Raw genomic sequence first — 9681 nt, 5'->3', positions numbered from 1 at the left:
CCTAGGATCTTCAAAAAGAAGAAGAAGAAGAAAAAGAAGAAGAAGAACTAAGTTACCATTCGGTTCTCCGCAGGGGTAGGCAGAGAGAATAGAATACCACACTATTCTATCTTTGCAAAAAATCTTCGCTTCTTCCACATTCATGCTTCTCATTTTTTAGCTCATAATTTGACCAGTTTAGCTCATAATTTATAAAAATATTATGTATGGTACGAAAAAAAAATCGCTCACTCGTTTATATGATGCAGTGCCCTATGCACCATTGGGGTGCGGATAAGGGTTTTATTATTATTATTATGTGTGATATAGTTTAGACCAGTGGTCTCCAATCTCAATAAGGATGTGAGCTACTTTCAGAAATTAAATTTGTCTGGTGATTTACCTATACAAATTCACTCTTTGTATACCTACTCCTTTCAAGAACGTCATAAATAAAAAAACTTGATTTTTCAGGAGACGTTTTTAAAGTGTAAAAATATAACACAATGTATTCAAAATAAATATCAAGCCACTTATTGAACTTTTTACTGTGCAACAGATCTTTTTAGGTGAAACTTGAAGGTTCTTTCTCCGTTTGAAAAATATTTAGTATATTTCAAAAAATAATTAAACAATACCTTTTCTCAAAATGCAAAAACAACACTTTCTTCCCTGTAGCGGGTAAATATTAAGTTAAAAATATGCCGCTTTTGCTGGGATATAGTACATTTTCTGGGCATTCCGAAAACACGCACAACTGAAAATTGACGATTTTTGATTTATGACGTTCTTGAAAGGAGTGAGCGATATATAAATTCTTAAAAATAATATTACCAACAATTGTATTTAGCTTTAAAACATTAATTCTCTAAAAAAAATTGCCATGTCAATAAATTCTTCCTTTCCCAGAAAATAAATATAAGGGTACGTACCTACATCCCCCATTAGCTACTGTTGTCTCCCATAAATTATTGCTGCACGTGTTAAAACTGTCACTTAGAATTGTATAGCTACATAAGGACCGTGGTCCATTTGATCTTCACATTCGTTTGATAATGCCCTAACAAGGCGAAACAATTGTCACAATATAATTTTTTATGTATTTTGTTAATAAAATACAAATTAGTAGACTCAAAAAATCTGTATTTGATTCAGAATTGATACATAAGTTAAGACACCATTGAAAAAATCTTACAACTCATTAGATGCGTGGTATTTTTTGTATTAGTCAAAAGTAATGCTCATTTTGTACCACGTTTTTTGTTACACCTTGTACATACATGAATGGTCGGTTCACTTTCGTACATTTTCCGCTCGCATTGTTTACATTCAGAATTACCATCTTGTTGAATGGACCCACGCAGGCAAGAGGAAAAAACAATTCATCCTATCGAGGGGGTCCGAAGAGACCACGGCCCCAAGCGGCGGTAATAACAGGTTAGAGCCCATACGCGGAGACTGTCTTGCACATAACTCATCTCGTCTCTCGTGTGTTTCGGCCAGGGGATACGGCGGCTCCCGAATCTTTCTAAATCGAAACGGAAACACGTGATTCATTAATTTTATATTCATTGTTTTTATTCTTATTTGTTTATTATTTTTAATTTCATCGTACATAAAAAAAAAGTTGTAAAACATATCGTTCACTCCTTTCAAGAACGTCATAAATCAAAAATCGTCAATTTTCAGTTGTGCATGTTTTCGGAATGTCCAGAAAATGTACTATATCCCAGCCAAAGCAGCATATTTTTAACTTAATATTTACCCGATACAGGGCAGAAAGTGTTATTTTTGCATTTTGAAGAAAAGGTATTGTTTAATTATTTTTTTAAATGTACTAAATATTTTTCAAATCGAGAAAAAACCATCAGGTTTTACCTAAAAAGATCTATTGCACAGTAAAAAGTTCAATAAGTGGCTTGATATTTATTTTCAATGCATTGTATTATATTTTTAAACTTTAAAAACGTTCTCCTGAAAAATCAAGTTTTTTTTATTTATGACGTTCTTGAAAGGGATGAGCGATATATGGCTGGCTAAGTATTGCACCCACCACTTAGTCAAGCTGGAATAAAGAGTTTTTATTATTATTATCATTATTATTATTATTAACGACACGATCCATAGAAAAAAAATATCAAATATTGCGGCGGTAATCGTAATAATTTATTTACAACATTTTGAGTGTGTCCAAATACTTGTTCACATACTAATAAAAGAGTTTCTGCTCAATAAAAAAACTTCGTTTCAATTCACCAATCGATGTCTCTAGTGAAGTTCTAATGATTCAAGAACAATGTTTCAAAATTGGTTCATATATGTAGAATTTCCAAGAATTTGAGTAGTGTGGTTGTCAATAATGGGTAGATTTTGTGAATGTAACACGTGTGTAAAGGGATTACTTGAACCAGCCTATGACGGTCGTCAGCCCGTCGTAAATGCCCAGACTTCCATATTCTTCTTCATCTTTGATGAGATGTCAAAAAATAATATGTAATAATTTATTTTTATTTTTATAATTTAAATTTAAAAAAGAAAAATATTTGTGTTTTTATTATTCACACAAATATAAAACTATGCACACTAAGCGGATCATTATTAGAAATAGGTATCAAATTGTGGTAGAGTGGGTTCGAACCGAGAAACTCTAACTCAAGAATCCACGACACTAACCACGGGACCACAGCCCGATACTTTAGACTTTATTTTGCTCCAGAAACATTCCACTCGCCTTTCTAACATTTAAAACTGTTACGAAATTTTGAATATATGGCCAATATTATTATGAGAAGCCGAGAAGAAACTCAATTAATCTAATGACGGGTTCAAGTGAAGATAATCGGTTCGACGTTTAGCGATTCAATCACCCCCCCGAGGCAACATTCGTTACACAATATTTCAACAAGTCAATCAGGCCAGTAGGCAGTTTATCAACGCTGCCTGTTTACATACACATATCGCTAACTCCTTTCAACAACGTCATATATCAAAAATCGAAAATTTTCAGTTTTGTATGTTTTCGAAATGCCCAGAAAATGTACTGCATCCCAGAATAAGCGGCATATTTTAAACTTAAAATTTACCAGCTACAGGGCAGAAAGTGTTGTTTTTGCATTTTAGAGAAAAGATATTGTTGAATTATTTTTTTAAATATACTAAATATTTTTCAAATGGAGAAAAAAAAACCTTAAGGTTTTACCTAAAAAGATCAGTCGCGCAGAAAAAAGTTCAATAAGTGGCTTGATATTTATTTTTAATACATTTTATTTTATTCTTAAACTTTCAAAACGATCGTACGAACGATATATGACGTTGTTGAAAGGAGTGAGCGATAGATATTATTATTTTTAACATCTTATAGAGCAGAACCCCGTAAATCCGAACCCCGGAAATCCGTGTAGAGTAAGGATGGGTTACAGTGACATGCTTGACCCCGGCTCGCGTTACAGTAACTAGGGACAGTCATGCGACTACACGAGACACGTCTCCAGTGCAGCAGCAGTAAGTTCAGCTGGTAAGTGCCGGGTTACAGTGACACGCCCGACTCCAGCTCGCGTTACAGAAACTAGGGACATATTGAAAGCTGTCCCACCGCATGCCCAGATCTGATTCAGAAGCATCTAGGCTTCCTGACAGATCTGCTAGAAACTAGGGACAGTCATGCGACTACACGAGACACGTCTCCAGTGCAGCAGCAGTGAGTTCAGCCGGTAAGTGCCGGGTTACAGTGACACGACGCAGCCCGCCTCCGCGGGAACAGCACGAGCAGAACACCCGCGATGGGGCGTGTTGACCGGCGCTGTTAAAACATTACCCTTCCATTGAGACATGACCAGTACCAGTTATCTCAACAGGGCTGCATCCGTAGATATAAGAAAATTAATTAAATTTTCCAGTTTTTAGGAAGTGTTCGATTTTCGTTTTAATATCACCGTAACCTCTTACTGTATTTTCTTAATTTATTTAATATTTTTTGCGTAATTTTCAACTATGTACTCAAAAATGATTTTATTTACTGAACTTTTATTTTTTCTAAAATTTTGTTAACATTTCAGAGAGTTATTTATTTCAAGATTGATGAAAATTTGTGTATGTTTCTGGTTATAAAAACAAATTACTAATTAAAACCAAGGATGTTACCGAAGAAATATCACGCGTCAGATGTTTTCAATTCAAGCATAATTATAACTTCCAAAAATTGAGTAGTGTGTTTTTTAAATATGGGTAGAAAAACGCATGTGATCGATATTTTGTGTGGCTGCAAGCTTGTGAATAGTGCTATGGTAGTGACGCGTAGTTTACATGCTGATGTAGTGATTGTCCTGGCGAAGAAACGGGTACATCTCGAAACCCTTAGACTAAAATCTTGGTGATCTTGGTGGTTTACTAACATTACTAACATTAAAAAAAAAACATTTATTTATATTTTATATTAATATATTGGAGACCTAGTCCGGTCCACGTCTGCTATCATCCTGGGCGAGACGACTCCGCCCTCCTGGGGCCACAGACTGCGGTACGGCCGGAGGCGCCAGAGGCGCAGCCCTGTCAGGATACTCAATATTTTCCTGAACTAAAATATGTAACTTTCTAAAAAACTTTGTTAAGAATATTACTAAGTATCGCTGTACTATTTATCTTTTATGCAGTTTTTTTGTATGTAAAATTGAATTTTTTTGGTTTATAAATAGCGGAAAAACAGCGTGATAATCAAGAATTAAAATCAAACACCTAAGTAACTTCACTGCTAACTTAGAATCAATGAAATGTATAAACTTAGCCTCTCGCGAGATGGCGAGTGTTTTTGCCTAGAATTTTCACTCATGAATTACATGAGATTATAGTAACTTTAAACATAAAGAGTAAATCCACCCACAAGTAGGCATAGGTTATGAAGTTGAAGCCTGAGTAGGGACATGATAAACGGTGTTGCATAAGCCGTAGCTAGATTTCAGAGTCACTTGGACGTTAGGTAATTAAAAAAAAAGTGATGATAAGTCGTTTTTTTATTGTTGTCTGGGTGATTGTGGTGTATTTCTCACATCTGCCTTTAAGAAAAGAGACTCCGGGGGTTATTTTTTCAAAAAACCTTAAAGTAATTTACATTTACCATTTTTTTATTGATTCTTCTAAAACTTTTTGTGGGTGTGTTTATTTCATTAAAAAATGGTTTAGGGCAATTTTCCTTACGAGATTCCAATATATATTCATATCTACATACAATACAGTAACTATACATTATTTTCAAGGAACACAATAAAAACAATTATGTAAATTAACAATAATTTTGTCCGCCTCCGTAGTGTAATGGTCAGCACGCTCAGCTACCGTTCTGGAGGACCCGGGTTCGATTCCCAGGGGGGGTAAGAATAAATATGAGTGATTTTTTCACTGTAATATTTATTTAATATTACCCTGGACTGGTACTTGAAGCGGAGGGCTGATCACCTTTCCTTCATGTGTAAACGATCAAGATAACACTGCGTTTATATGACGCAGTGCCCTATGCACCATTGGGGTGCGGATAAGGGTTTTATTATTATTATAAATTAACAACAAATTGAACCCTTTAATATGATCAGTAAATATATTTAAAATCTGCCTTTATTGTTATTAAATGAAATAATTTCAAAAAAATTTAATTTGGCATCTTCATATGGTAATTTATGAAAAATTTTCAAAATTCTTAATTCATTTTACTCGTGCTATATTATGTTTTGATCCCTTATTTTAACTTAATTTACGATCTAAATCATTGGGACAACGGGATGCAATTTTTCATGCAAAGATAATGATATTAAAAAGTATAGTATTATGCAAATATTATTAAGCTACGAAAAGCAAACTTGATACATTGTTTTCAACATCAATTTCAGGAACATGATACCACGCAAAATAATGTTAAACATTGATTAAAGAAAACACTTCGTTTTTTACCACTTGAGTTTATTATAGACTACATGTTTCAGAAGTTAAACTTCCATCATTCAGGTCTGTATAATAACTTATACAGACTTAACTTATGTTATTATACAGACCTGAATGATGGAAGTTTAACTTCTGAAACATGTAGTCTATAATAAAACTCAAGTGGTAAAAAACGAAGTGTTTTCTTTAATCATTGTAGCATGCATGTCTTACCACAAAGTTAATGCCGAAACAATAAATAAAATGTTAAACATTCATTTCAGAATTTACTTTTTGGTAAATTATTTATTCAGATTATAAAATAAGTTGTTGGAATTCCGACGCCACCCCTGGGGCAATGTTTGTTTAACCAAAGTGTAACGTATCATTAGCTTTTTCATATTCGAAAAAAAGCTAAAACAAATGCCAGCGCTCAAATTGATTGGTCAGACAGATTTAATTTGCGCACACTTAAGTACTTCCATATTCATACTCGTTTTAAGGAAAGCTCGTCGGTATTTGAAACAGACCCTCAGTAAAAAGAGTCACTTATGATATTGAGAACTTTTTCGTTTTGGATCAGTGGATTCGCACTTTTTTAAAAGCCAGGGGATGATTTTGTGAATATTTTAAATCTCGTGACTTTGAATTTAATGGAAAACATGATAGTCAGAGTTTGAAGAATGAAAATTCAATTTTTTTAAACGGTTTCTGACGTAGGTTCTTGTTTGATGGAAAAAAAATTCTAACGATTTTTTTGTTTTGTTATAAAATACGACTTCTTCTTTGTCTAATTCATATTTATGTATATATGTAATAAAATACCTAGGTACCTACCTATAGATTTTATTAAGTACCTATATAACCGACTTTCAGTATTGTGACAGTCGGTAAAGCAGATCGCACAAATCTACCACCAGATGTCGCATGCGTCGCCCTGAATAAACAAAAGAATCAGATAGATAGAAAAATATTGGGTGAACTGTCATATTATATGTAATTTATAAAAGATTAATTAAGAACAAACTTTTATCGTCGTTTCTTTAATACCAAAGCAACACATTGTTTATTTTATTATTATACACCCACTAATTTACAAAGAAGAATATTACCACGTTATATATATTATATATATATATATATATATATATATATATATATATATATATATATATATATATATATATATATATATATATACATAAATATATATATATTTATATATATAATATATATATATATATATATATATATATACATATATATGTATATGTATATATATATATATATATATATATATATATATATATATATATATATATATATATATATATATATATATATATATAGTTGGTTAAGTAATCACTTTAAACACGTGTAACGTTTACTAATTCTACCCATGATTGACAACCACACTATTCAATTTTTGGAACTTCTGGATATATTGATCAACTTCTATATATTTTCCTCATATCCCCATAGATGGCTGTTGTGAACTCGTTTCGTGTTTCGAGTTTGATCAATATATCTAGAAGTTTAAAAATTTGAATAGTGTGGTTGTCAATCATGGGTATTTTTTTTTTTTTTATTATTAGATTAAAACCAATATTTTTAGCTTTTCCACTTTTTTATTTGACCAGCGACCGGGTTTCGTCGTTACCGACATCATCAGACTGGTGAGAGGCTTTACAAATTTGTATGTTATATATAAAAGAAGGCAGGAGTTGATAACCATGATTTGATATAATTTAATGAGAAATTAATTTAATTTTAGTGAATTTAAGTATTGTATGATATTTTAAATATTTTTTTTATAAAGGTTTTTTGTATTGAAAGCACGATTTTATATAAAGTTAAAATAGATTTGTATTTTTTGTAAATGAATTTAAATTATGTAACGAGGTATCAGGAAATGCTGGTTGACGGCTCCTTCCACTAAGCTGTGGTTGTCCGGGGGGAGTCCGAAGTTCTCTGAAATGTAAATTTCCCGGCAGTCATTTCTTATCGACAAGACATTAAGGCATCTATTGTTTCTTTTCTAATGGGTAAAGTAAGGGAGAATGAATGTGTGTTACTTGATCATTTAATATGTCTTTATTATGACAATTTTTTAATCTATTTATTTCCAAAATTTCGAGCCTATCTAATTTTTTACCTTTACTACATTTGTGTAAGATTTTTACATTAAAATTTTTATCGAAATCATGATTTGACTCTATCAAGTGGTTTGCAAAAGTGGAGTTTTCTTTTTTATTTCTCCAACTTTGGACATGTTCGTTTATTCTTATTTTAAACGATCGTCCTGTTTGCCCCACGTATTCAGCACTGCATGATCCACAACTTAATAAATATGAGCCTGAATTTGTTTCTTTTTCCCTTTTATCTTTATTATTAATTAGTATCTTCCCCAGATTTGAATTATTATAAAAGGCTATGGAACATTCATCTTTGTTCGCTAGTTTTCCGATTCTGTTGCTACTATCCCCTATAAAAGATAATTTAGCCCATTTTTTAACTACTTTTGAAGTCTCTGTAATGAGAGCTTTATTTAATTGAGATGTTGCAAGTCTCTTTTGTTTTTTCCTAATTAATTGATCAATTAAACCACATTCATAACCGTTATTGGAGGCTATCGTCTTTATGATATTAAGTTCAGAGTTGTAATTATCATTATTTAATGGGACATACAACAGCCTATGAATTAAACTATGAAATACAGCGAGTTTATGGGAAATATGATGCTTAGATTTGTTATGAATGATGTTATCGCTGTATGTGGGTTTTCTGTAAATCAGCATAGAATCAAAATAGAATTTGCGATTTACAGAAAACCCACATACAGCGATCACATACAGCGATAACATCATTCATAACAAATCTAAGCATCATATTTCCCATAAACTCGCTGTATTTCATAGTTTAATTCATAGGCTGTTGTATGTCCCATTAAATAATGATAATTACAACTCTGAACTTAATATCATAAAGACGATAGCCTCCAATAACGGTTATGAATGTGGTTTAATTGATCAATTAATTAGGAAAAAACAAAAGAGACTTGCAACATCTCAATTAAATAAAGCTCTCATTACAGAGACTTCAAAAGTAGTTAAAAAATGGGCTAAATTATCGAAATTTTGGAAATAAATAGATTAAAAAATTGTCATAATAAAGACATATTAAATGATCAAGTAACACACATTCATTCTCCCTTACTTTACCCATTAGAAAAGAAACAATAGATGCCTTAATGTCTTGTCGATAAGAAATGACTGCCGGGAAATTTACATTTCAGAGAACTTCGGACTCCCCCCGGACAACCACAGCTTAGTGGAAGGAGCCGTCAACCAGCATTTCCTGATACCTCGTTACATAATTTAAATTCATTTACAAAAAATACAAATCTATTTTAACTTTATATAAAATCGTGCTTTCAATACAAAAAACCTTTATAAAAAAAATATTTAAAATATCATACAATACTTAAATTCACTAAAATTAAATTAATTTCTCATAAAATTATATCAAATCATGGTTATCAACTCCTGCCTTCTTTTATATATAACATACAAATTTGTAAAGCCTCTCACCAGTCTGATGATGTCGGTAACGACGAAACCCGGTCGCTGGTCAAATAAAAAAGTGGAAAAGCTAAAAATATTGGTTTTAATCTAATAATAAATTAAAAATGCAATTCCATCACGAAGTGTCAGTGGATAATATAAATCTATAATCATGGGTATAATTACTGAATGTTACACGTGTGTAAAGTGATCACTTTACCAAGCCTATGGC

At 31.9% G+C, this 9681-nt stretch overlaps 1 long non-coding RNA gene across 1 annotated transcript in view; it reads left to right on the top strand.

Annotated features, from left to right (window-relative positions):
* Window positions 1-3400: 3400 nt before the first annotated feature.
* The window catches only part of LOC148311519 (uncharacterized), a 28954-nt gene continuing 22673 nt past the window's right edge, over window positions 3401-9681 (top strand). The window contains exon 1 of the long non-coding RNA XR_015837232.1: window positions 3401-3689. This is a non-coding gene — a long non-coding RNA (uncharacterized LOC148311519). The remainder of the gene's footprint in view (window positions 3690-9681) is intronic.

The sequence above is a fragment of the Brachycentrus maculatus genome, unplaced genomic scaffold (genome assembly GCF_059751285.1).
Source record: "Brachycentrus maculatus isolate JH-2025_06_01 unplaced genomic scaffold, ASM5975128v1 h1tg000061l, whole genome shotgun sequence".
Lineage (NCBI taxonomy): Eukaryota > Metazoa > Arthropoda > Insecta > Trichoptera > Brachycentridae > Brachycentrus > Brachycentrus maculatus.
This window is presented reverse-complemented; position numbering and strand designations above follow the sequence as displayed.